This window comes from Nothobranchius furzeri, chromosome 9 (genome assembly GCF_043380555.1).
Source record: "Nothobranchius furzeri strain GRZ-AD chromosome 9, NfurGRZ-RIMD1, whole genome shotgun sequence".
Taxonomy (NCBI): domain Eukaryota; kingdom Metazoa; phylum Chordata; class Actinopteri; order Cyprinodontiformes; family Nothobranchiidae; genus Nothobranchius; species Nothobranchius furzeri.
In genome coordinates, this window is record NC_091749.1 from 22329428 (window position 1) to 22356634 (window position 27207).

The following is a 27207-nucleotide window of genomic DNA, read 5'->3' on the forward strand; positions in this document are numbered from 1 at the left end:
CATTTTTGAGACAGGGGAGATTTGCTATATTATTGTTTGTAAAACAATGTTTTGTTCTATTGTTTTTAGATATTAGTAATGTGTTTAAAAATCACCATAAATTGTAAAAATACATAAATAAATGTTAAACTTTAGGGGTGCTAGAGATGAATTTAGGGGTGCTTCAGTACTCACAAAAGCAGGCTAGAAATGCCCATGGGTGTGATCTTATCAGTTGTCCTTGAAATCAAAATGGGTGTTTAGTTCTAGGGTGAATTGCAGCAAGTAAGATTTTAAACTTACATTTTATTGTTTTTCGCCTTTTTGAATAATAGTTTTTTCCACTGATCAACACAATTAGCAGGGCAACACAGGGATTTGAACCCTGTCCCACAAGTGGGAGACCGGACCATTGCCTTTGCTTTTTTGTGCATTTTACCAGGTAAAGCAAACCCTGCATTAAAACAGCATGTAATTAACCAGTTTAATTTTTAACATCATGCATAATTTGGTGTTGAATTGTTACATCATCAATAGGGATGAATGAGAAGCCAATTGTACAAAAGGTTTTCAGTTTAATTTCAATAAATGCCATCTTAATGCAGGAAACGAAACCTTTAGAAAGCTTTTAATTTAATAACACATTTAATTTTGATGTAAAAAAAAGACATGTTTAAAAGCTTTCCAATACATCCTAGACATTTTGCAACAAAGAAGATGACACACACACACACACACACACACACACACACACACACACACACACACACACACACACACACACATTAAAACAATAAAATTAGTGTATTAATTGCTGATCTGGACAGAAATGTTTTTAGTTTTGATTAAAAAGTGGGTGAGAGATTAATGCAGAGGACAAGGGGAAAGAGCATTCTAGAGCTGAGAGAAGGAGGGAAATGGCTAAATGTTATTTTGACTAGGTCAGTTGGGGACATGAAATTTGAAAAAAAAAAAAAAAAAAAAAAAAACACAGAAATGGTGAAGCATACAACAGCAGTTAGTGGTTTTTCCTACATAGGCGTGGTGCTGCACCACACCCGAAATTCTAGTGCCATGATATATGATATATACTTTTAAGACAAACGGGGAAAAATTCAACCGTCGGATTTTAAATAAGTATAAAGGTGTGGGCGTGGCTAAGCCTCAAACTTTGACCTGTCGCCACGCCACTCTTTTTTTCACAGCTCCCTATCGGACTCCTTTTAACCAATCACCAGCAATCACTGGCAAATAGCAGCAGACAAGTTGAGGTCACTTGGTCTATAGTACTGGCAGGTTTCGAATAAAGGCGGGGCTTTGGGAGCATGGCGAAATTCGCCATCACGCCATGGAAATACGTTTGTCTCAAATTTTTTCAGTCATTGTGACATCGCCACACAATTTCTGATGAGTGATCCTACTCTGACCCCTAATAGAATTGGACAGCTAAAGTTTGTGGGCGTGGCCTATTTTCTGAAATGGCGCCCCCTAGGACCATTAAAACTGTCAGCCCCAAGCCATGGTTTGACTGAGGATCACGAAATTTGGCACACTAATGTGGTGTCTCAGGACCTACAAAAAAGTCTCTTGGAGCCAAGCGCAATGTCGCACAGGAGGTCGGCCATTTTGGTCCAAGTACTCGATTTAGTGGTTTTCGCACACGTTATTAGGAGAATGATGTCTCGTCGTCCTTTCCACTGATCACCTTCAAACTCCTGCTATATACTCTTAAGACATAGAGGAAAAAATTCAACCATCGGATTTTAAATAAGTATAAAGGTGTGGGCGTGGCTAAGCCTCAAACTTTGACCAGTCACCATTACGTTACTTGACTTAATAACTCTCATGTGCATGATCAGATCAATTTCAAATTTTGTCTGTGTGATCACTGACCACATCTGAAGACAGTGACAATGTGGACAGCTGACATCACCTAAACCCCGCCCCCTGACTACAGGAAGTTTACTGTTTTATGATGAAATGCCCATATTTGTCCCCTCTAATTTAGTCAACATGACACTAAGGTCATGCACTGTCTTCATGATGTTGTAATGACTATTCAGATCTGATAGCTTTTCAGAAAGGGAGGAGATTTGATGCCATGGCGATTTCTGGCGTGACGCTGTGACCTTACGTTTGACTGTAACTTCCACAAACAGCCTCCGATTTGCCCGAGACTGAACATCACATCACCAGTGTGGTAAAGATAGAGTATCTCCTAGTGGTGAGACGTGTAATGGTGGGCTCAGAGGGGATGCTGAGTCAGGGTGAGGTGTGGACGAGGAGGCCGTTCACGGTTTCTGGTGTCGGGGTGGTTGACTTTCTGTTCCGCCAGACGTGCCCTGGTGCCCCCGGCTGCCGGCCAGGACGGAGAAGCGCGGAGCTGGGTTTGGAGAGCGTCGGGGATGGAGCGGAGGGGGTGCGGAAGGAGGGCGAGCAGCTTCGCTGCGAGGGCCGAACGACGCTGCTTGCAGCTTTAATTAGGCCCGAGCAGTGAAGCTGCGAAGGCCTATTGTATCTGCTCCGTTTATTATTATTATTAGGCCCGAGCAGTGAAGCTGCGAAGGCCTATTGTATCTGCTCTGTTTATTCTTTCTTTCTTTCTTTCTTTCTTTTTTCTTCCGCGTCTTTGAATGGCCTTTAGGGGGTCTTAGCATATTCAAAAAGTCACCAAATTCTGGCTCAATATAGAAAGTGAGTGAAATTTACGTATTTCACTGGCGATGTGAAAGTTCGTAAAAAAGTGGCTGGACAGCGCCCCCTAGAAAGTGAAAAATACCCCTCTCCATAAAGCTTAGTTTATCGTACGGTTATGAAATTTGGTATACTTGTAGTACTCCACAGTCCGCACAGAAAAGTCTCTTGCAACCATGGTCAATATCAAACAGGAAGTCGGCCATTTTGGGTTGAAATGGCGAATTTTAGCCATTTTGGCCATTTCTAGGGTCTATATTTGGTTGAACAGTTTGGTCATTTTTCGCACGATCGTCTCAAAAATAGTGTGCAATCGAACAGAAGCGATGGACGATTCAAATGAGAAAATAAAATTGACTTTTCGTAAATACTGAAGGGGCGGGGCCAGGCCTCAAAGTTCGAGCACTCGCCAAAAAAATTCAAATTGCTATAATTTCATAAATGAAAGAATTACAGTTAAAGTAACTTTCTGTGGACAATCGTCATCGCCCCCCGAAGACAAATGAATGGTCGATTGATGATGTCACATAAGCCCCGCCCCCTCAGGACTTAAAAGGTCAAGTTTTACTGGGAAATTTTCTAAAATTCGCCCTTTCAAATAATCATCCCAAATTTGTACCAGTTAACTGAAGACAAGTTGGGGTTGCTTGGCGTCACTTTATGGGAGTTTTCTGCAGAAGGCGGGGCTGTGGCGGCACGGCGAAGTCAGGCGTACCACTTAGGCCTTACGTTTGCCTCCCATTTCGTCATTTCTAAAGATATCGCCACGAAACTTCTTGGGAGTGATCCTAGTCCTGCCCCCCAAAAAATGTGATGTGAAAATCTGGTGGGCGTGGCCTATTTTCTGAAATAGCGCCCCCTAGGAGCATTAAAACTGTCAGCCCCAAGCCATGCTTTGACTGAGGATTACGAAATTTGGTACACTAATGTGGTGTCTCAGGACCTACAAAAAAGTCTCTTGGAGCCAAGAACCAAGTCGCACAGGAAGTCGGCCATTTTGGTCCAAGTACTCGATTTAGTGGTTTTCGCACACGTTGTTTGGAGAGTGTTGCACCATCGCCCTTTTCACCAATCACCTTCAAACTTCTGCTATAGACTCTTAAGACAAAGGGGAAAAAATTCAACCTACGGATTTTAAATAAGTATAAAGGTGTGGGCGTGGCTAAGCCTCAAACTTTGACCTGTCGCCACGCCACTCTTTTTTTTCACCGCTCCCTATTGGACTCCTTTTAACCAATCACCACCATTCACTGGCAAATAGCAGCAGACAAGTTGAGGTCACTTGGTCTATAGTACTGGCAGGTTTCGAATAAAGGCGGGGCTTTGGGATCATGGCGAAATTCACCATCAAGCCATGGAAATACGTTTGTCTCTCATTTCTTCAATCATTGTGACATCACCACACAATTTCTGATGAGTGATCTTACTCTGACCCCTAATAGAATTGGACAGCTGAAGTTTGTGGGCGTGGCCTATTTTCTGAAATAGCGCCCCCTAGGACCATTAAAACTATCAGCCCCAAGCCATGCTTTGACTGAGGATCACGAAATTTGGCACACTAATGTAGTGTCTCAGGACCTACAAAAAAGTCTCTTGGAGCCAAGTACAATGTCGCACAGGAGGTCGGCCATTTTGGTCCAAGTACTCGATTTAGTGGTTTTTGCACACGTTATTAGGAGAATGATGTCTCGTCGTCCTTTCCACCGATCACCTTCAAACTCCTTCTATATACTCTTAAGACATAGAGGAAAAAATTCAACCGTCGGATTTTAAATAAGTATAAAGGTGTGGGCGTGGCTAAGCCTCAAACTTTGACCAGCCGCCATTACGTTACATGACTTAATAACTCCCATGTGCATGATCAGATCAATGTCAAACTTTGTCTGTGTGATCACTGACCACATGTGAAGACAGTGACAATGTGGACAGCTGACATCACCTAAGCCCCGCCCCCTGACTACAGGAAGTCTACTGTTTTATGGTGAAATGCCCATATTTGTCCCCTCTAATTAAGTCAACATGACACTAAGGTCATGCACTGTCTTCATGATGTTGTAATGACCATTCAGATCTGATAGCTTTTCAGAAAGGGAGGGGCTTTGATGCCATGGCGATTTCTGGCGTGACGCTGTGACCTTACGTTTGACTGTAACTTCCACAAACAGCCTCCGATTTGCCCGAGACTGAACATCACATCACCAGTGTGGTAAAGATAGAGTATCTCCTAGTGGTGAGACGTGTAATGGTGGGCTCAGAGGGGATGCTGAGTCAGGGTGAGGTGTGGACGAGGAGGCCGTTCACGGTTTCTGGTGTCGGGGTGGTTGACTTTCTGTTCTGCCAGACGTGCCCTGGTGCCCCCGGCTGCCGGCCAGGACGGAGAAGCGCGGAGCTGGGTTTGGAGAGCGTAGGGGATGGAGCGGAGGGGGTGCGGAAGGAGGGCGAGCAGCTTCGCTGCGAGGGCCGAACGACGCTGCTTGCAGCTTTAATTTATTATTATTATTTTTTTTCTTCCGCGTCTTTGGGTGGCCTTTAGGGGGTCTTAGCATATCCAAAAAGTCACCAAATTCTGGCTCAATATAGAAAGTGCGTGAAATTTACGTATTGCACTGGCGATGTGAAAGTTCATAAAAAAGTGGCTCGACAGCGCCCCCTAGAAAGTGAAAAATACCCCTCTCCATAAAGCTTAGTTTATCGTACAGTTATGAAATTTGGTATACTGGTAATACTCAACAGTCGGCACAGAAAAGCCTCTTGCAACCATGGTCAATATAAAACAGGAAGTCGGCCATTTTGGGTTGAAATGGCGATTTTTAGCCGTTTTGGCCATTTCTAGGATCTATATTTGGTTGAACAGTTTGGTCATTTTTCGCACCATCGTCTCAAAAATAGTGCGAGATCGAACAGAAGCGATGGACGATTCGAATGAGACAATAAAATTGACTTTTTGTAAATACTGATGGGGCGGGGCCAGGCCTCAAAGTTCGAGCACTCGCCAAAAAAATTCAAATTGCTATAATTTCACAAATGAAAGAATTACAGTTAAAACAATTTCTAAGGACAATCGTCCTCGCCCCCCGAAGACAAATGAATGGTCGATTGATGATGTCACACAAGCCCCGCCCCCTCAGGACTTAAAAGGTCAAGTTTTACTGGGAAATTTTCCAAAATTCGCCCTTTCAAATAATCAGCCCAAATTTGTAGCAGGTAACTGAAGACAAGTTGGGGTTGCTTGGCGTCACTTTATGGGAGTTTTCTTTAGAAGGCGGGGCTGTGGCGGTGCGGCGAAGTCAGGCGTACCGACGTGGCCTTACGCTTGTCTCCCATTTCGTCATTTCTAGAGATATTGCCACGATACTTCTTGTGAGTGATCCTAGTCCAGCCCCAAAAAGAATCTGATGTGAACATCTAGTGGGCGTGGCCTATTTTCTGAAATAGCGCCCCCTAGGACCATTAAAACTGTCAGCCCCAAGCCATGCTTTGACTGAGGAGTACAAAATTTGCTACACCAATGTAGTGTCTCAGGACCTACAAAAAAGTCTCTTGGTGCCAAGTGCAAAGTCGCACAGGAAGTCGGCCATTTTGGTCCAAGTACTCGATTTAGTGGTATTCGCACACGTTGTTTGGAGAAGGATGCTCCATCACCCTTTTCACCAATCACCTTCAAACATCTGCTATACACTCTTAAGACATAGATGAAAAAATTCAACCGTCGGATTTTAAATAAGTATAAAGGTGTGGGCGTGGCTAAGCCTCAAACTTTGACCTGTTGCCATGCCACTCTTTTTTTCACAGCTCCCTATTGGACTCCTTTTAACCAATCACCAGCAATCACTGGCAAATAGCAGCAGACAAGTTGAGGTCACTTGTTCTATAGTACTGGCAGGTTTAGAAAAAAGGCGGGGCTTTGGGAGCATGGCGAAATTCGCCATCACGCCATGGAAATACGTTTGTGTCTCATTTCTTCAATCATTGTTACATCGCCACACAATTTCTGATGAGTGATCTTACTCTGACCCCTAATAGAACTGGACAGTTGAAGTTTGTGGGCGTGGCCTATTTTCTGAAATAGCGCCCCCTAGGTCCACTAAAACTGTCAGCCCCAAGCCATGCTCTGAGTGAGGATCACGAAATTTGGCACACTAATGTAGTGTCTCAGGACCTACAAAAAAGTCTCTTGGAGCCAAGCGCAATGTCGCACAGGAGGTCGGCCATTTTGGTCCAAGTACTCGATTTAGTGGTTTTCGCACACGTAATTAGGAGAATGATGTCTCGTCATCCTTTCCACCGATCACCTTCAAACTCCTGCTATATACTCTTAAGACATAGAGGGAAAAATTCAACCGTCGGATTTTAAATAAGTATAAAGGTGTGGGCGTGGCTAAGCCTCAAACTTTGACCAGTTGCCATTACGTTACTTGACTTAATAACTCCCATGTGCATGATCAGATCAATTTCAAACTTTGTCTGTGTGATCACTGACCACATCTGAAGACAGTGACAATGTGGAAAGCTGACATCACCTAAGCCCCGCCCCCTGACTACAGGAAGTCTACTGTTTTATGGTGAAATGCCCATATTTGTCCCCTCTAATTTAGTCAACATGACACTAAGGTCATGCACTGTCTTCATGATGTTGTAATGACCATTCAGATCTGATAGCTTTTCAGAAAGGGAGGCTGCTTTGATGCCATGGCGATTTCTGGCGTGACGCTGTGACCTTACGTTTGACTGTAACTTCCACAAACAGCCTTTGATTTGCCCGAAACTGAACATCACATCACCAGTGTGGTAAAGATATAGTATCTCCTAGTGGTGAGACGTGTAATGGTGGTCTCAGAGGGGATGCTGAGTCAGGGTGAGGTGTGGACGAGGAGGCCGTTCATGGTTTCTGGTGTCGGGGTGTTTGACTTTCTGTTCTGCCAGACGTGCCCTGGTGCCCCCAGCTGCCGGCCAGGATGGAGAAGCGCGGAGCTGGGTTTGGAGAGCGTCTGGGATGGAGCGGAGTGGGGGCGGACACAGGACGAGCAGCTTCGCTGCGAGGGCCGAACGACGCTGCTTGCAGCTTTAATTAGGCCCGAGCAGCGAAACCGCTGCGAAGGCCTCTTGTTTTTGCTCTGTTTATTATTATTAGGCCCGAGCAGCGAAAGCGCTGCGAAGGCCTCTTGTTTTTGCTCTGTTTATTAGGCCCGAGCAGCGAAGCGCTGCGAAGGCCTATTGTATCTGCTCCGTTTATTTTTCTTTTTTTTTCTTTTTTTTTCTTCCGCGTCTTTGGGTGGCCTTTAGGGGGTCTTAGCATATCCAAAAAGTCACCAAATTCTGGCCCAATATAGAAAGTGCGTGAAATTTACGTATTTCACTGTCAACATGAAAGTTGGTATAAAAATGTTTCAACAGCGCCCCCTGGAAAATTAAAAATACCCCTCCGCATTGACCTTTTTTCATAGTAGAGTGATGAAATTTGGTACACCTGTAGAACTCAACAATACGCACAGAAAAGCCTCTTGCACCCATGGTCAATATCAAACAGGAAGTCGGCCATTTTGGACTAAAGTGGCCATTTTTACCCCGTTTTGGCCATTTCTAGGCTCTATATTTGGTTGAACAGTTTGGTCATTTTTCGCACGATTGTCTCAAAAATAGTGTGCGATCGAACAGAAGCGATGGACGATTAAAATGAGAAAATAAAACTGACTTTTCGTAAATACTGAAGGGGCGGGACCAGGCCTCAAAGTTCGAGCACTCGCCAAAAAAATTCAAATATCTTTAATTTCATAAATAAAAGAATTACATTTAAAGTAATTTTCTATGGACAATCGTCATCGCCCCCCGAAGACAAATGAATGGTTGATTGATGATGTCACATAAGCCCCGCCCCCTCAGGCCTTAAAAGGTCAAGTTTTACTGGGAAATTGTCCAAAATTCGCCCTTTCAACTAATCACCCCATATTTGTAGCAGGTAACTGTAGACAAGTTGGGATTGCTTGGCGTCACTTTATGGGAGTTTTCTCCAGAAGGCGGGGCTGTGGCGGCGCGGCGAAGTCAGGCGTACCGACGTGGCCTTACGTTTGCCTCCCATTTCGTCATTTCTAAAGATATCGCCACAAAACCTCTTGTGAGTGATCCTAGTCCAGCCCCCCAAAAAATTTGATGTGAACATCCGGTGGGCGTGGCCTATTTTATGAAATAGCGCCCCCTAGGACCATTAAAACTGTCAGCCCCAAGCCATGCTTTGACTGAGGATTTCGAAATTTGGTACACTAATGTGGTGTCTCAGGACCTACAAAAAAGTCTCTTGGAGCCAAGTGCAAAGTTGCACAGGAAGTCAGCCATTTTGGTCCAAGTACGTGATTTACTGGTTTTCGCACACGTTGTTTGGAGAGTGATGCTCCATCGCCCTTTTCACCAATCGCCTTCAAACATCTGCTATATACTCTTAAGACATAAAGTAAAAAATTCAACCGTCGGATTTTAAATAAGTATAAAGGTGTGGGCGTGGCTAAGCCTCAAACTTTGACCTGTCGCCACGCCACTCTTTTTTTCACAGCTCCCTATTGGACTCCTTTTACGCAATCACCAGCAATCTCTGGCAAATAAAAGCTGACAAGTTGAGGTCACTTGGTCTACAGTACTGGCAGGTTTTGAAAAAAGGCGGGGCTTTGGGAGCATGGCGATATTCGCCATCACGCCATGGCAATACGTTTGCCTCTCATTTCTTCAATTATCGTGACATCGCCACAAAATGTCTGGTGAGTGATCCTAGTCTGACCCCCAATAGAATTGGGCAGCTGAGATTTGTGGGCGTGGCCTATATTCTGAAATATCGCCCCCTAGGACCTTTAAAACTGTCAGCCCCAAGACAAGGTTTGACTGAGGATTACGAAAATTGGTACACTCATGTAGGGTCTCTGGACCTACAAAAAAGTCTCTTGGAGCCAAGCGAAATTTCGCACAGGAGGTCGGCCATTTTGGTCCAAGTACTCGATTTAGTGGTTTTCGCACACGTTGTTTGGACATTGATGGCCCGTCGCCCTTTACACAGATCACCTTAAAACTTATGCTATGTACTTTTAAGTCAAAGGGGAAAAAATTCAACCGTCGGATTTTAAATAAGTATAAAGGTGTGGGCGTGGCTAAGCCTCAAACTTTGACCTTTCGCCATGACATTACTTGACTTAATAACTCCCATGTGCATGATCAGATCTAATTCAAACTTTGTCTGTGTGATCACTGACCACATCTCAAGACAACGACAATGTGGACAGCTGACATCACCTAAGCCCCGCCCCCTGACAACAGGAAGTCTATTGTTTTATGGTGAAATGGCCATATTTGTCCCCTCTAATTTAGTGAAAATGACACTCAGGTCATACATTGTCTTCATGATGTTTTAATGACCATTCAGATCTGATAGCTTTCCAGAAAGGGAGGGGCTTTGATGCCATGGTGAATGCTGGCGTGACGCCATGACCTTACATTTGACTGTAACTTCCACAAACGGCCTCCGATTTGCCCGAAACTGAATATGGCAATGAACAATCATGCCCTTTAGCCAATGAGGCACAAACGGTTGGTGAATGTTATATAATGTCACCAAAGCTGACCTCAATGGGACTTTTCTGTATTTGGTCACAGCGCCACCTAGATAACGTTATCCTTCGATAACTTTAAAAAACATGGTCAGAATAGCATTAAAGTTGGTCACTGTCATCACACCACCAGTGTGGTAAAGATAGAGGATTCCCTAGTGGTGAGACATAAAATGTAATGGTGAGCTCAAAGGGGATGCTGAGTCAGGGTGAGGTGCGGACAAGGTGGCCGTTAGCCGTTTCTGGTGTTGGGGTGGTCGACGTTTGTGTTCTGCGGACGTGCCCTGGTGCCCAGGGCTGCCGGCCAGGCCGGAGCGGCGCGGAGCTGCGAGGGCCGAACGACGCTGCTTGTTATTCTTTCTTTTTAGGCCCGAGCAGCGAAAGCGCTGCGAAGGCCTCTTGTTTTTGCTCCGATTATTAGGCCCGAGCAGTGAAGCTGCGAAGGCCTATTGTATCTGCTCCGTTTATTATTACGCTTTCTTTCTTTCTTTCTTTTTTCTTCCGCGTCTTTGACTGGCCTTTAGGGGGTCTTAGCATATCCAAAAAGTCACCAAATTCTGGCCCAATATAGAAAGTGCGTGAAATTTACGTATTTCACTGGCGATGTGAAAGTTCATAAAAAAATGGCTGAACAGCGCCCCCTAGAAAGTGAAAAATACCCCTCTCCATAAAGCTTAGTTTATCGTACAGTTATGAAATTTGGTACACTTGTAGAACTCAACAATATGCACAGAAAAGCCTCTTGCATCCATGGTCAATATCAAACAGGAAGTCGGCCATTTTGGACTAAAGTGGCCATTTTGACCCTGTTTCGGCCATTTCTTGGGTCTATATTTGGTTGAACAGTTTGGTCATTTTTCGCACGATCGTCTCAAAAATAGTGTGCGATCGAACAGAAGCGACGGACGATTAAAATGAGACAATAAAATTGACTTTTCGTAAATACTGAAGGGGCGGGACCAGGCCTCAAAGTTCGAGCACTCGCCAAAAAAATTCAAATTGCTATAATTTCATAAATGAAAGAATTACAGATAAAGTAACTTTCTATGGACAATCATCATCGCCCCCCGAACACAAATGAATGGTCGATTGATGATGTCACATAAGCCCCGCCCCTTCAGGACTTAAAAGGTCAAGTTTTACTAGGAAATTTTCCAAAATTCGCCCTTTCGAATAATCATCCTAAATTTGTATCAGGTAACTGAAGACAAGTTGGGGTTGCTTGGCGTCACTTTATGGGAGTTTTCTGGAGAAGGCGGGGCTGTGGCGGCGCGGCGAACTCAGGCGTACCGCTTAGGCCTTACGTTTGCCTCCCATTTCGTCATTTCTAGAGATATCGCCACGAAACTTCTTGTGAGTGATCCTAGTCCGGCCCCCAAAAAAATCTGATGTGAAATTCCGGTGGGCGTGGTCTATTTTCTGAAATAGCGCCCCCTAGGACCATTAAAACTGACAGCCCCAAGCCATGCTTTGACTGAGGATTACGAAATGTGGTACACTAATGTGGTGTCTCAGGACCTACAAAAAAGTCTCTTGGAGCCAAGTGCAAAGTCGCACAGGAAGTCGGCCATTTTGGTCCAAGTGCGCGATTTAGTGGTTTTCGCACACTTTGTTTGGAGAGTGATGCTCCATCGCCCTTTTCACCAATCGCCTTCACACTTCTGCTATATACTCTTAAGACATAGATGAAAAAATTCAACCGTCGGATTTTAAATAAGTATAGAGGTGTGGGCGTGGCTAAGCCTCAAACTCTGACCTGTCGCCACGCCACTCTTTTTTTCACAGCTCCCTATTGGACTCCTTTTATCCAATCACCACCAAACAGTGGCAAATAGCAGCAGACAAGTTAAGGTCACTTGGTCTATAGTACTGGCAGGTTTCGAATAAAGGCGGAGCTTTGGGAGCATGGCGAAATTCACCATCACGCCATGGAAATACGTTTGTCTCTCATTTCTTCAATCATTGTGACATTGCCACACAATTTCTGATGAGTGATCCTACTCTGACCCCTAATATAACTGGACAGCTGAAGTTTGTGGGCGTGGCCTATTTTCCGAAACAGTGCCCCCTAGGACCATTAAAACAGTCAGCCCCAAGCCATGCTTTGACTGAGGATCACAAAATTTGGCACACTAATGTAGTGTCTCAGGACCTACAAAAAAGTCTCTTGGAGCCAAGCGCAATGTCGCACAGGAGGTCGGCCATTTTGGTGCAATTACTCAATTTAGTGGTTTTCGCACACGTTATTAGGAGAATTATATCTCCTCGCCCTTTCCACCGATCACCTTCAAACTTCTGCTATATACTCTTAAGACATAGAGGAAAAAATTCAACCGTCGGATTTTAAATAAGTATAAAGGTATGGGCGTGGCTAAGCCTCAAACTTTGACCAGTCGCCATTACTTTATTTGACTTAACAACTCCCATGTGCATGATCAGATCAATTTCATACTTTGTCTGTGTGATCACTGACCACATCTGAAGACAGTGACAATGTGGACAGCTGACATCACCTAAGCCCCGCCCCCTGACTACAGGAAGTCTATTGTTTTATGGTGAACTTCCCATATTTGTCCCCTCTAATTTAGTCAAGATGACACTAAGGTCATGCACTGTCTTCATGATGTTGTAATGACCATTCAGATCTGATAGCTTTTCAGAAAGTGAGGGGCTTTGATGCCATGGCGATTTCTGGCGTGACGCTGTGACCTTACGTTTGACTGTAACTTCCACAAACAGCCTCCGATTTGCCCGAGACTGAACATCACATCACCAGTGTGGTAAAGATAGAGTATCTCCTAGGGGTGAGACATGTAATGGTGGGCTCAGAAGGGATGCTGAGTCAGGGTGAGGTGTGGACGAGGAGGCCTTTCACGGTTTCCGGTGTTGGGGTGGCTGACTTTCTGTTCCGCCAGGCATGCCCTGGTGCCCTCGGCTGCCGGCCAGGATGGAAAAGCGCGGAGCCGGGTTTGGAGAGCGTCGGGGATGGAGCGGAGGGGGCGCGGACAGAGGGCGAGCAGCTTCGCTGCGAGGGCCGAACGACGCTGCTTGCAGCTTTAATTATTCTTTCTTTTTTTGTTATTCCGTGCCCCCTTTGAATGGCTTTTTGGGGACCTTAACATACCCCAAAACTCACAATATTTTGCAAACTTGTCAGGCCTGGTGAAAAATTTGATATTTTAAAGGTCCCAAAAAAATCGCGAAGAAAATGGCTGAACAGCGCCCCCTACAATGTGAAAAAAAAACCCTCTCCATAAAGCTTAGTTTATCGTACAGTTATGAAATTTGGGACACTTGTAGTACTCAACAGTCCGCACAGAAAAGTCTCTTGCAAGCATGGTCAATATCAAACAGGAAGTCGGCCATTTTGGGTTGAAATGGCGATTTTTAGCCGTTTTTGCAGTTTTTAGGGTCCGTTTCTGATTGGATTGCTCGATCATTTTTCGCACGATCGTCTCAAAAATTGTGTAAAAATGCTCAGAAGGGATGGGCAAACAAAATGAGATGAGGATTCTGAGTTTTCGTATATGTTGAAGGGGCGGGGCCAGGCCTTGAAATTTGACTACTCGCCAATTTTTTTTTTAATTGCTATAACTTCATAACTGAATAGAATAAAGTTACCAAACTTTCTGTGGTCATTCATCATCCACCCACAAAGTAATATGAATGGTTGGATGATGACATCACACAAGCCCCGCCCGCTCAGGACCAAAAAGGTCAAGTTTTACTGTGAAAGGTCCCAAATTGCCCCATTTCACTTAATCACCACAAATTTGTAGCTGGTAACTCAAGACAAGTGGGGGTTGCTTGGCGTCACTTTATGTGAGTTTTCGGCAGAGGGCGGGGCTGTGGCGGCGCGGCGAAGTCAGACGTACCGCCGTGGCCTTACGTTTGCCTCCCATTTCGTCATTTCTAAAGATATCGTCACAAAACCTTTTGTGAGTAATCCTAGTCTGGCCCCTCAAACAATCTGATGTCAACATCTGGTGGGCGTGGCCTATTTTCTGAAATAGCGCCCCCTAGGACCATTAAAACTGTCAGCCCCAAGCCATGCTTTGACTGAGGATTACGAAATGTGGTACACTAATGTGGTGTCTCAGGACCTACAAAAAAGTCTCTTGGAGCCTAGTGCAAAGTCGCACAGGAAGTCGGCCATTTTGGTCCAAGTACGCGATTTAGTGGTTTTCGCACACGTTGTTTGGAGAGTGATGCTCCGTCGCCCTTTTCACCATTCTCCTTCAAGCTTCTGATATGTACTCGTAAGACATAGGGAAAAAAATTCAACCGTCGGATTTTTCAAAAGTTGAAAGGTGTGGGCGTGGCTAAGCCTCAAACTTTGACCTGCCGCCACGCCACTCTTTTTTTCACAGCTCCCTACTGGACTCCTTTTACCCAATCACCAGGATTCTGTGGGAAACAGCAGTAGACAACTTGAGGTTACTTGGTCTCCAGTACTGGCAGGTTTTGAAAAAAGGCGGGGCTTTGGGAGCATGGCGAAAATCGCCATCACGCCATGGAAATACGTTTGCCTCTCATTTCTTCAGTTATCGTGATATCGCTCCGACACTTCTGGTGAGTGATCCTAGTCTGACCCCCAAGAGAAATAGACAGCTGAAGTTTGTGGGCGTGGCCTATTCTCTTAAATAGCGCCCCCTAGGACCATTTAAACTAATAGCCCCAAGCCAAGCTTTGACTGAGGATTGCGAAATTTGGTACACTAATGTGGTGTCTCAGGACCTACAAAAAAGTCTCTTGGAGCCAAGTGCAAAGTCGCACAGGAAGTCGGCCATTTTGGTCCAAGTACGCGATTTAGTGGTTTTCGCACACGTTGTTTGGAGAGTGATGCTCCGTCACCCTTTTCACCAATCTCCTTCAAACTTCTGCTATATACTCTTAAGACATAGGGGAAAAAATTCAACCGTCGGATTTTTCAAAAGTTGAAAGGTGTGGGCGTGGCTAAGCCTCAAACTTTGACCTGTCGCCACGCCACTCTTTTTTTCACAGCTCCCTACTGGACTCCTTTTACCCAATCACCAGGATTCTGTGGGAAACAGCAGTAGACAACTTGAGGTTACTTAGTCTCCAGTACTGGCAGGTTTTGAAAAAAGGCGGGGCTTTGGGAGCATGGCGAAAATCGCCATCACGCCATGGAAATACGTTTGCCTCTCATTTCTTCAGTTATCGTGATATCGCTACGAAACTTCTGGTGAGTGATCCTAGTCTGACCCCCAAGAGAAATAGACAGCTGAAGTTTGTGGGCGTGGCCTATTCTCTTAAATAGCGCCCCCTAGGACCATTTAAACTAATAGCCCCAAGCCATGCTTTGACTGAGGATTACGAAATTTGGTACACTAATGTGGTGTCTCAGGACCTACAAAAAAGTCTCTTGGAGCCAAGGACAAAGTCGCACAGGAAGTCGGCCATTTTGGTCCAAGTACGCGATTTAGTGGTTTTCGCACACGTTGTTTGGAGAGTGATGCTCCGTCGCCCTTTTCACCAATCACTTTCAAACTTCTGCTGTATACTCTTACGACGTAGGGGAAAAAATTCAACCGTCGGATTTTTCAAAAGTTGAAAGGTGTGGGCGTGGCTAAGCCTCAAACTTTGACCTTTCGCCATTACTTTACTTGACTTAATAACTCCCATGTGCATGATCAGATCTTTTTCAAACTTTGTCTGTGTGATCATTGACCATATCTGTAAAAAATGACAATGTGGACAGCTGACATCACCTAAGCCCCGCCCCCTGACTACAGGAAGTCTATTTTTTATGCTGAAATACCCATATTTGTCCCCTCTAATTTAGTGAACATGACACTAAGGTCATACACTGTCTTCATGATGTTGTAATGACCATTCAGATCTGATAGCTTTCCAGAAAGGGAGGGGCTTTTATGCCATGGCGAATTCTGGCGTAACGCCGTAACCTTACAATTCAATTTAATGGTGAGCTCAGAGGGGATGCTGAGTCAGGGTGAGGTGCGGACTAGGAGGCCATTTGCAGATTCTGGCGTCGGGGTGGTTGACGATTCTGTTCTGCCAGACGTGCCCTGGTGCCCCGGGCTGCTGGCCAGGCCGGAGCGGCGCAGAGCTGCGAGGGCCGAACGACGCTGCTTGCAGCTTTAATTTTTTATTATTCTCGTGCCCCTTTGAACGGCTTTTTGGGGACCTTAACATACCCCAAAACTCACAATATTTTGCAAACTTGTCAGGCCTGGTGAAAAATTTGATATTTTACAGGTCCCAAAAAAATCACAAAGAAAATGGCTGAACAGCGCCCCCTAGAAAGTGAAAAAAACCCCTCTCCTTAAAGCTTAGTTTATCGTACAGTTATGAAATTTGGTACACTTGTAGTACTCAACAGTCCGCACAGAAAAGTCTCTTGCAACCATGGTCAATATCAAACAGGAAGTCGGCCATTTTGGGTTGAAATGGCGATTTTTTGCAGTTTTTGCCGTTTTTAGGGTCCGTTCCTGATTGGATTGCTCGATCATTTTTCGCACGATCGTCTCAAAAATTGTGTAAAATTGCTAAGAAGGGATGGGCGAACAAAATGAGATGAGAATTCTGAGTTTTCGTATATGTTGAAGGGGCGGGGCCAGGCCTCGAAGTTTGACTACTCGCCAAAAATATTTAAATTGCTATAACTTCATAACTGAATGGAATAGAGTTACCAAACTTTCTGTGGTCATTCGTCATCCACCCACAAAGTAAAATGAATGGTCGGATGATGACATCACACAAGCCCCGCCCCCTCAGGACCAAAAAGATCAAGTTTTACTGTGAAAGGTCCCAAATTGCCCCATTTCACTTAATCACCACAAATTTGTAGCTGGTAACTCAAGACAAGTGGGGGTTGCTTGGCGTCACTTTATGGGAGTTTTCGGCAGAGGGCGGGGCTGTGGCGGCGCGGCGAATTCAGGCGTACCGCCGTGGCCTTACGTTTGCCTCCCATTTCGTCATTTCCAAAGATATCGTCACGAAACTTTTTGTGAGTGATCCTAGTCCGGCCCCCCAAAAGATCTGATGTGAACATCTGGTGGGCGTGGCCTATTTTCTGAAATAGCGCCCCCTAGGACCATTAAAACTGTCAGCCCCAAGCCATGCTTTGACTGAGGATTACGAAATTTGGTACACTAATGTGGTGTCTCAGGACCTACAAAAAAGTCTCTTGGAGCCAAGTGCAAAGTCGCACAGGAAGTCGGCCATTTTGGTCCAAGTGCGCGATTTAGTGGTTTTCACACACGTTGTTTGGAGAGTGATACTCCGTCGCCCTTTTCACCAATCACTTTCAAACTTCTGCTATATAGTCTTAAGACATAGAGGAAAAAATTCAACCGTCGGATTTTAAATAAGTATAAAGGTGTGGGCGTGGCTAAGCCTCAAACTTTGACCTTTCGCCACGCCACTCTTTTTTTCACAGCTCCTTATTGGACTCCTTTTACCCAATCACCAGGAATCTCTGGTAAATAGCAGCAGGCAAGTTGAGGTCACTTGGTCTCCAGTACTGGAAGGTTTTGAAAAAAGGCGGGGCTTTGGGAGCATGGCGAAATTCGCCATCACGCCATGGAAATACGTTTGCCTCTCATTTCTTCATTTATCGTGATATCACCTCGACCATTGTTGTGAGTGATCCTAGTCTGACCCCCAATAGAAAAGGTCAGCTTAAGTTTGTGGGCGTGGCCTATTTTCTGTATTAGCGCCCCCTAGGACCATTAAAACTGTCAGCCCCAAGCCATGCTTTGACTGAGGATTACGAAATTTGGTACACTAATGTGGTGTCTCAGGACCTACAAAAAAGTCTCTTGGAGCCAAGTGCAAAGTCGCACAGGAAGTCGGCCATTTTGGTCCAAGTACTCGATTTAGTGGTTTTCGCACACGTTGTTTGGAGAGTGATGCTCCGTCGCCCTTTTCACCAATCGCCTTCGAGCTTCTGCTATATACTCTTAAGACATAGAGGAAAAAATTCAACCGTCGGATTTTAAATAAGTATAAAGGTGTGGGCGTGGCTAAGCCTCAAACTTTGACCTTTCGCCACGCCACTCTTTTTTTCACAGCTCCCTATTGGACTCCTTTTACCCAATCACCTGGAATCTCTGGTAAATAGCAGCTGACAAGTTGAGGTCACTTGGTCTACAGTACTGGCAGGTTTTGAAAAAAGGCGGGGCTTTGGGAGCATGGCGAAATTCGCCATCACGCCATGGCAATACGTTTGCCTCTCATTTCTTCAATTATCGTGACATCGCCACAAAATGTCTGGTGAGTGATCCTAGTCTGACCCCCAATAGAAATGGGCATCTGAGATTTGTGGGCGTGGCCTATATTCTGAAATAGCGCCCCCTAGGACCATTAAAACTGTCAGCCCCAAGACAAGGTTTGACTGAGGATTACGAAAATTGGTACACTCATGTAGGGTCTCTGGCCCTACAAAAAAGTCTCTTGGAGCCAAGCGCAATTTCGCACAGGAGGTCGGCCATTTTGGTCCAAGTACTCGATTTAGTGGTTTTCGCACACGTTGTTTGGACATTGATGGCCCGTTGCCCTTTACACCGATCACCTTCAAACTTATGCTATGTACTTTTAAGTCAAAGGGGAAAAAATTCAACCGTCGGATTTTAAATAAGTATAAAGGTGTGGGCGTGGCTAAGCCTCAAACTTTGACCTTTCGCCATGACATTACTTGACTTAATAACTCCCATGTGCATGATCAGATCTAATTCAAACTTTGTCTGTGTGATCACTGACCACATCTCAAGACAAAGACAATGTGGACAGCTGACATCACCTAAGCCCCGCCCCCTGACAACAGGAAGTCTATTGTTTTATGGTGAAATGCCCATATTTGTCCCCTCTAATTTAATGAAAATGACACTCAGGTCATACAGTGTCTTCATGATGTTTTAAAGACCATTCAGATCTGATAGCTTTCCAGAAAGGGAGGGGCTTATATGTCATGGTGAATGCTGGCGTGACGCCATGACCTTACATTTGACTGTAACTTCCACAAACGGCCTCCGATTTGCCCGAAACTGAATATGGCAATGAACAATCATGCCCTTTAGCCAATGAGGCACAAACGGTTGGTGAATGTTATATAATGTCACCAAAGCTGACCTCAATGGGACTTTTCTGTAGTTGGTCACAGCGCCACCTAGATAACGTTATCCTTCGATAACTTTAAAAAACATGGTCAGAATAGCATTAAAGTTGGTCACTGTCATCACACCACCAGTGTGGTAAAGATAGAGGATTCCCTAGTGGTGAGACATAAAATATAATGGTGGGCTCAAAGGGGATGCTGAGTCAGGGTGAGTTGCGGACAAGGTGGCCGTTAGCCGTTTCTGGTGTTGGGGTGGTCGACGTTTGTGTTCTGCGGACGTGCCCTGGTGCCCCGGGCTGCCGGCCAGGCCGGAGCGGCGCGGAGCTGCGAGGGCCGAACGACGCTGCTTGCAGCTTTAATTTATTATTCCGGTGCCTCTTTGAACGGCTTTTTGGGGACCTTAACATACCCCAAAACTCAAAATATTTTGCACACTTGTCAGGCCTGGTGAAAAATTTGATATTTTAAAGGTCCCAAAAAAATCGCAAAGAAAATGGCTGAACAGCGCCCCCTACAAAGTGAAAAAAAAACCCTCTCCATAAAACTTAGTTTATCGTACAGTTATGAAATTTGGTACACTTGTTGTACTCAACAGTCCGCACAGAAAAGTCTCTTGCAAGCATGGTCAATATCAAACAGGAAGTCGGCCATTTTGGGTTGAAATGACGATTTTTAGCCGTTTTTGCCGTTTTTAGGGTCCGTTTCTGATTGGATTGCTCGATCATTTTTTGCACGATCGTCTCAAAAATGGTGTAAATTTGCTCAGAAGGGATGGGCGAACAAAATGAGACAAAAATTCTGAGTTTTCGTATATGTTGAAGGGGTGGGGCCAGGCCTCGAAGTTTGACTACTCGCCAAAAAAATTTAAACTGCTTTAACTTCATAACTGAATGGAATAGAGTTGCCAAACTTTCTGTGGTGATTCAGCATCGACCCACAAAGTAAATTAAATGGTCGGATGATGACATCACACAAGCCCCGCCCCCTCAGGACCAAAAAGGACAAGTTTTACTGTGAAAGGTCCCAAATGGCCCCATTTCACTCAATCACCACAAATTTGTAGCTGGTAACTCAAGACAAGTGGGGGTTGGTTTGCGTCACTTTATGGGAGTTTTCGGCAGAGGGCGGGGCTGTGGCGGCGCGGCGAAGTCAGGCGTACCGCTGTGGCCTTACGTTTGCCTCCCATTTCGTCATTTCTAAAGATATCGCCACGAAACTTCTTGTGAGTGATCCTAGTCCGCCCCCCCAAAAGATCTGATGTGAACATCCGGTGGGCGTGGCCTATTTTCTGAAATAGCGCCACCTAGGACCATTAAAACTGTCAGCCCCAAGCCATGCTTTGACTGAGGATTACGAAATTTGGTACACTAATGTGGTGTCTCAGGACCTACAAAAAAGTCTCTTGGAGCCAAGTGCAAAGTCGCACAGGAAGTCGGCCATTTTGGTCCAAGTACGTGATTTAGTGGTTTTCGCACACGTTGTTTAGAGAGTGATGCTCCGTCGCACTTTTCACCAATCTCCTTCAAACTTGTGCTATATACTCTTAAGACATAGGGGAAAAAATTCAACCGTCGGATTTTAAATAAGTATAAAGGTGTGGGCGTGGCTAAGCCTCAAACTTTGACCTTTCGCCACGCCACTCTTTTTTTCACAGCTCCCTATTGGACTCGTTTTACCCAATCACCAGGAATCTCTGGTAAATAGCAGCAGACAAGTTGAGGTCACTTGGTCTCCAGTACTGTAAGGTTTTGAAAAAAGGCGGGGCTTTGGGAGCATGGCGAAATTCGCCATCACGCCATGGAAATACGTTTGCCTCTCATTTCTTCATTTATCGTGATATCACCTCGAAATTTGTTGTGAGTGATCCTAGTCTCACCCCCAATAGGAATGGTCAGCTTAAGTTTGTGGGCGTGGCCTACTTTCTGAAATAGCGCCCCCTAGGACCATTAAAACTGTCAGCCCCAAGCCATGCTTTTACTGGGGATTACGAAATTTGGTACACTAATGTGGTGTCTCAGGACCTACAAAAAAGTCTCTTGGAGCCACGTGCAAAGTTGCACAGGAAGTCAGCCATTTTGTTCCAAGTACGCGATTTAGTGGTTTTCGCACACGTTGTTTGGAGAGTGATGCTCCGTCGCCCTTTTCACCAATCTCCTTCAAACTTGTGCTATATACTCTTAAGACATAGGGTAAAAAATTCAACCGTCGGATTTTAAATAAGTATAAAGGTGTGGGCGTGGCTAAGCCTCAAACTTTAACCTTTCGCCACGCCACTCTTTTTTTCACAGCTCCCTATTGGACTCCTTTTACCCAATCACCAGGAATCTCTGGTAAATAGCAGCAGACAAGTTGAGGTCACTTGGTCTCCAGTACTGTAAGGTTTTGAAAAAAGGCGGGGCTTTGGGAGCATGGCGAAATTCGCCATCACGCCATGGAAATACGTTTGCCTCTCATTTCTTCATTTATCGTGATATCACCTCGAAATTTGTTGTGAGTGATCCTAGTCTCAACCCCAGTAGAAATGGTCAGCTTAAGTTTGTGGGCGTGGCCTACTTTCTGAAATAGCGCCCCCTAGGACCATTAAAACTGTCAACCCCAAGCCATGCTTTTACTGAGGATTACGAAATTTGGTACACTAATGTGGTGTCTCAGGACCTACAAAAAAGTCTCTTGGAGCCACGTGCAAAGTCGCACAGGAAGTCGGCCATTTTGGTCCAAGTACTCGATTTAGTGGTTTTCGCACACGTTGTTTGGAGAGTGATGCTCCATCTCCCTTTTCACCAATCACCTTCAAGCTTCTGCTATACACTCTTAAGACATAGAGGAAAAATTCAACCGTCAGATTTTAAATAAGTAGAAAGGTGTGGGCGTGGCTAAGCCTCAAACTTTAACCTGTCGCCATAACATTACTTGACCTGATAACTCCCATGTACACGATCAGATCTATATCAAACTTTGTCTGTGTGATCACTGACCACATCTGAAGACAATGACAATGTGGACAGCTGACATCCCCTAAGTCCCGCCCCCTACTACAGGAAGTCTATTGTTTTATGGTGAAATGCCCATGTTTGTCATGATCTGAAAGCTTTCCAGAGCCCCTAGATAAGTTTAACCTACAATAACTTCAAAAAACGTGGTCAGAAAAGCATTACAGTTGGTCTGTGTCATCCCACCACCAGAGTCGTAAAGGTAGAGTATGCCCTAGTTGTGGGACGTGTAATATAATGGCGGGATAAGAGGTGATGCTGAGTCAGGGTGAGGTGCGGATGAGGTGATCGTTTGCGGTTTCTGGTGTCGGGGTGGCCGACGTTTCTGTTCCGCAGATGTGCCCTGGTGCCCCGGGCTGCCGGCTAGGCCGGAGCGGCGCGGAGCTGCGAGGGCCGAACGACGCTGCTTGCAGCTTTAATTATTATTTATTATTATTATTATTTTTTTTCTTCCGCGTCTTTGACTGGCCCTTAGGGGGTCTTAGCATATCCAAAAAGTCACCAAAATCTGGCCCAATATAGAAAGTGCGTGAAATTTACGTATTTCCTTGGCGATGTGAAAGTTGATAAGAAAGTGGCTCGACAGCGCCCCCTAAAAAGTGAAAAATACCCCTCTCCATAAAGCTTAGTTTATCGTACAGTTATGAAATTTGGTACACTTGTAGTACTCAGCAGTCCGCACAGAAAAGTCTCTTGCACCCATGGTCAATATCAAACAGGAAGTCGGCCATTTTGGACTAAAGTGGCCATTTTGACCCCGTTTTGACCATTTCTAGGGTCTATATTTGGTTCAACAGTTTGGCCATTTTTCGCACGATCGTCTCAAAAATAGTGTGCGATCGAACAGAAGCGATGGACGAATCAAATGAGACAATAAAATTGACTTTTCGTAAATACTGAAGGGGCGGGACCAGGCCTCAAAGTTCGAGCACTCGCCAAAAAAATTCAAATTGCTATAATTTCATAAATGAAAGAACTACAGTTAAAGAAATGTTCTATGGACAATCGTCATCAACCTCCGAAGACAAATGAATGGTCGATTGATGATGTCACATAAGCCCCGCCCCCTCAGGACTTAAAAGGTCAAGTTTTACTGGGAAATTTTCCAAAATTCGCCCTTTCAAATAATCACCCCAAATTTGTAGCAGGTAACTGAAGACAAGTTGGAGTTGCTTGGCGTCACTTTATGGGAGTTTTCTGCAGAAGGCGGGGCTGTGGCGGCGCGGCGAAGTCAGGCGTACCGCTTAGGCCTTACGTTTGCCTCCCATTTCATCATTTCTAAAGATATCGCCACGAAACTTCTTGGGAGTGATCCTAGTCCTGCCCCCCAAAAAATATGATGTGAAAATCCGGTGGGCGTGGCCTATTTTCTGAAATAGCGCCCCCTAGGACCATTAAAACTGTCAGCCCCAAGCCATGCTTTGACTGAGGATTACGAAATTTGGTACACTAATGTGGTGTCTCAGGACCTACAAAAAAGTCTCTTGGAGCCAAGCACCAAGTCGCACAGGAAGTCGGCCATTTTGGTCCAAGTACTCGATTTAGTGGTTTTCGCACACGTTGTTTGGAGAGTGTTGCACCATCGCCCTTTTCACCAATCACCTTCAAACTTCTGCTATAGACTCTTAAGACAAAGGGGAAAAAATTCAACCTACGGATTTTAAATAAGTATAAAGGTGTGGGCGTGGCTAAGCCTCAAACTTTGACTTGTCGCCACGCCACTCTTTTTTTCACAGCTCCCTATTGGACTCCTTTTAACCAATCACCAGCAATCACTGGCAAATAGCAGCAGACAAGTTGAGGTCACTTGGTTTATAGTACTGGCAGATTTCGAATAAAGGCGGGGCTTTGGGAGCATGGCGAAATTCACCATCAAGCCATGGAAATACGTTTGTCTCTCATTTCTTCAATCATTGTGACATCACCACACAATTTCTGATGAGTGATCTTACTCTGACCCCTAATAGAATTGGACAGCTGAAGTTTGTGGGCGTGGCCTATTTTCTGAAATAGCGCCCCCTAGGACCATTAAAACTATCAGCCCCAAGCCATGCTTTGACTGAGGATCACGAAATTTGGCACACTAATGTAGTGTCTCAGGACCTACAAAAAAGTCTCTTGGAGCCAAGTACAATGTCGCACAGGAGGTCGGCCATTTTGGTCCAAGTACTCGATTTAGTGGTTTTCGCACACGTTATTAGGAGAATGATGTCTCGTCGTCCTTTCCACCGATCACCTTCAAACTCCTGCTATATACTCTTAAGACATAGAGGAAAAAATTCAACCGTCGGATTTTAAATAAGTATAAAGGTGTGGGCGTGGCTAAGCCTCAAACTTTGACCAGTCGCCATTACGTTACTTGACTTAATAACTCCCATGTGCATGATCAGATCAATTTCAAACTTTGTCTGTGTGATCACTGACCACATCTGAAGACAGTGACAATGTGGACAGCTGACATCACCTAAGCCCCGCCCCCTGACTACAGGAAGTCTACTGTTTTATGGTGAAATGCCCATATTTGTCCCCTCTAATTTAGTCAACATGACACTAAGGTCATGCACTGTCTTCATGATGTTGTAATGACCATTCCGATCTGATAGCTTTTCAGAAAGGGAGGGGCTTTGATGCCATGGCGATTTCTGGCGTGACGCTGTGACCTTACGTTTGCCTGTAACTTCCACAAACAGCCTCCGATTTGCCCGAGACTGAACATCACATCACCAGTGTGGTAAAGATAGAGTGTATCCTAGTGGTGAGACGTGTAATGGTGGGCTAAGAGGGGATGCTGAGTCAGGGTGAGGTGTGGACGAGAAGGCCGTTCACGGTTTCTGGTGTCGGGGTGGTTGACTTTCTGTTCTGCCAGACGTGCCCTGGTGCCCCCGGCTGCCGGCCAGGATGGAGAAGCGTGGAGCTGGGTTTGGAGAGCGTAGGGGATGGAGTGGAGGGGGTGCGGAAGGAGGGCGAGCAGCTTCGCTGCGAGGGCCGAACGACGCTGCTTGCAGCTTTAATTAGGCCCGAGCAGTGAAGCTGCGAAGGCCTATTGTATCTGCTCCGTTTCTTCTTATTATTATTCTTTTTTCTTCCGCGTCTTTGACTGGCCTTTAGGGGGTCTTAGCATATCCAAAAAGTCACCAAATTCTGGCCCAATATAGAAAGTGCGTGAAATTTACGTATTTCACTGGCAATGTGAAAGTTCATAAAAGAATGGCTGAACAGCGCCCCCTAGAAAGTGAAAAATACCCCTCTCCATAAAGCTTAGTTTATCGTACAGTTATGAAATTTGGTACACTTGTAGAACTCAACAATACGCACAGAAAAGCCTCTTGCATCCATGGTCAATATCAAACAGGAAGTCGGCCATTTTGGACTAAAGTGGCCATTTTGACCCTGTTTCGGCCATTTCTTGGGTCTATATTTGGTTGAACAGTTTGGTCATTTTTCGCACGATCGTCTCAAAAATAGTGTGCGATCGAACAGAAGCGACGGACGATTAAAATGAGACAATAAAATTGACTTTTCGTAAATACTGAAGGGGCGGGACCAGGCCTCAAAGTTCGAGCACTCGCCAAAAAAATTCAAATTGCTATAATTTCATAAATGAAAGAATTACAGTTAAAGTAACTTTCTATGGACAATCATCATCGCCCCCCGAAGACAAATGAATGGTCAATTGATGATGTCACATAAGCCCCGCCCCTTCAGGACTTAAAAGGTCAAGTTTTACTGGGAAATTTTCCAAAATTTGCCCTTTCAAATAATCATCCCAAATTTGTATCAGGTAACTGAAGACAAGTTGGGGTTGCTTGGCGTCACTTTATGGGAGTTTTCTGCAGAAGGCGGGGCTGTGGCGGCGCGGCGAACTCAGGCGTACCACTTAGGCCTTACGTTTGCCTCCCATTTCGTCATTTCTAGAGATATCGCCACGAAACTTCTTGTGAGTGATGCTAGTCCGGCCCCCCAAAAAATCTGATGTGACATTCCGGTGGGCGTGGTCTATTTGTTGAAATAGCGCCCCCTAGGACCATTAAAACTGACAGCCCCAAGCCATGCTTTGACTGAGGATTACGAAATGTGGTACACTAATGTGGTGTCTCAGGACCTACAAAAAAGTCTCTTGGAGCCAAGTGCAAAGTCGCACAGGAAGTCGGCCATTTTGGTCCAAGTGCGTGATTTAGTGGTTTTCGCACACGTTGTTTGGAGAGTGATGCTCCGTCGCCCTTTTCACCAATCGCCTTCACACTTCTGCTATATACTCTTAAGACATAGATGAAAAAATTCAACCGTCGGATTTTAAATAAGTATAAAGGTGTGGGCGTGGCTAAGCCTCAAACTCTGACTTGTCGCCACGCCACTCTTTTTTTCACAGTTCCCTATTGGACTCCTTTTATCCAATCACCACCAAACAGTGGCAAATAGCAGCAGACAAGTTGAGGTCACTAGGTCTATAGTACTGGCAGGTTTCGAATAAAGGCGGGGCTTTGGGAGCATGGCGAAATTCGCCATCACGCCATGGAAATACGTTTGTCTCTCATTTCTTCAATCATTGTGACATTGCCACACAATTTCTGATGAGTGATCCTACTCTGACCCCTAATATAATTGGACAGCTGAAGTTTGTGGGCGTGGCCTATTTTCCAAAACAGTGCCCCCTAGGACCATTAAAACAGTCAGCCCCAAGCCATGCTTTGACTGAGGATCACAAAATTTGGCACACTAATGTAGTGTCTCAGGACCTACAAAAAAGTCTCTTGGAGCCAAGCGCAATGTCGCACAGGAGGTCGGCCATTTTGGTGCAATTACTCAATTAAGTGGTTTTCGCACACGTTATAAGGAGAATGATATCTCCTCGCCCTTT